The sequence below is a fragment of the Mobula birostris genome, chromosome 10, assembly GCF_030028105.1.
Source record: "Mobula birostris isolate sMobBir1 chromosome 10, sMobBir1.hap1, whole genome shotgun sequence".
Classification (NCBI taxonomy): domain Eukaryota; kingdom Metazoa; phylum Chordata; class Chondrichthyes; order Myliobatiformes; family Myliobatidae; genus Mobula; species Mobula birostris.
Genome location: NC_092379.1, coordinates 49545781 through 49547621, shown reverse-complemented (window position 1 = coordinate 49547621; position 1841 = coordinate 49545781).

The following is a 1841-nucleotide window of genomic DNA, read 5'->3' as shown; positions in this document are numbered from 1 at the left end:
GAGGAGAGATCGGGCGGGGGGAGAAGAGGAGAGATCGGGCGGGGGAGAAGGGGAGGAGAGATCAGGCGGGGGAGATGGGGAGGAGAGATCGGACGGGGGGAGATGGGGAGGAGAGATCGGGCGGGGGAGATGGGGAGGAGAGATCGGGCGGGGGAGATGGGGAGGAGAGATCGGGCGGGGGAGATGGGGAGGAGAGATCGGGCGGGGGAGATGGGGAGATGGGGCGGGGAAAGATGGGGAGATGGGGCAGAGAAAGATGGGGAGATGGGGCGGGGAAAGATGGGGAGATGGGGTGGGGAAAGATGGGGAGATGGGAGGAGTTGGGGCGGGGAGATGAGAGGAGTTGGGGCGGGGGGATGGGAGGAGTTGAGGCGGGGGGATGGGTGGAGTTGGGGCGGGGGGATGGGAGGAGTTGGGGCGGGTAGATGGGAGGAGTTGGGGCGGGGAGATGGGGCAAGATGGGGCGGGGAGATGGGAGGAGTTGGGGCGGGGAGATGGGGCAAGATGGGGCGGGGAGATGGGAGGAGTTGGGGCGGGGAGATGGGGCAAGATGGGGCAAGATGGGGCAGGGGAGATGGGGTGATATAACAATTTACAATTACAGCACGGCCCTTCTAGTCCGTGCAAAACACTTACTCTCACCTAGTCCCACTGACAAGATGGGGTGAAAGGTCAAGATGGGGTGATGGGGCAAGATGGGGTGATGGGGCAAGATGGGGTGATGGGGCAAGATGGGGCGAGATGGGGCAAGATGGGGGAGATGGGGCGAGATGGGGCAAGATGGGGCAAGATGGAGAGATGGGGCGAGATGGGGCGAGATGGCGAGATGGGGCGAGATGGGGCAAGATGGAGTGATGGGGCAAGATGGGGTGAGATGGGGCGAGATGGCGAGATGGGGCGAGATGGCGAGATGGGGCAAGATGGAGTGATGGGGCAAGATGGAGTGATGGGGCAAGGTGGAGTGATGGGGCAAGATGGGGGAGATGGGGCGAGATGGGGGAGATGGGACGAGATGGGGGAGATGGGGCGAGATGGGGCAAGATGGAGTGATGGGGCAAGATGGAGTGATGGGGCAAGATGGAGTGATGGTGCAAGATGGGGGAGATGAGGAAGTGGAGAAGCGGGGCAAGAGGGGGTGGGATTCCTGGTCTCACTGTGGGGCTCCCATTGTCTCTCCCATTAGCAGCAACCCAATCCCACTCACCCCATCCACACCTCCTCGACCCTCAGACACAAAAGGCCCAAATCAACCCAGCCCACCGTCACCCACAGTAACCTCCCCACCCCAGTCACTTACTATTCCCATCCACACCCTCTGTCCTCCCCTCATCCTTCCCCCCCTCCTCTCCCCACCCCTCTCTGTCTCCCCCTCCTCTCCCCCTCCCCTCCCCCTCCCCACCCCTTCCCCTCCTCCCCTCCCCTCATCCCTCTCCTCCCCTCCCCTCATCCCTCTCCTCCTCCTCTCCCCACCCCTCTCTGTCTCCCCTCTTCTCTCCCCCTCCCCTCCCATCATCCCTCCCCTCCTCCCTCCCCTCCTCACCCTTCCTCCTCCTCTCTCCACCCCTCTCCGTCTCCCCCTCCCCCTCCCCCCCATCCCAATCACTTCCCTGCCATCAATACTCCTGGCCCTTATCCCTCACTCATCCCTTCCTCCCTGCACCTCACTCCTCCTCTCCCACCCTCATCCACTGCCAGCTTCATCAGCACACTTTCCCCTCTCCATGGCCTTTTCTCCCCACACCCTCTCCTCCCATTATCAAACCTCCTCCAGCCTCATCTTCCCCTCCCTCACCCCTCATATTCTCTCCTGCCTCACCCGCCACCCTGCCATTCATCCTTCC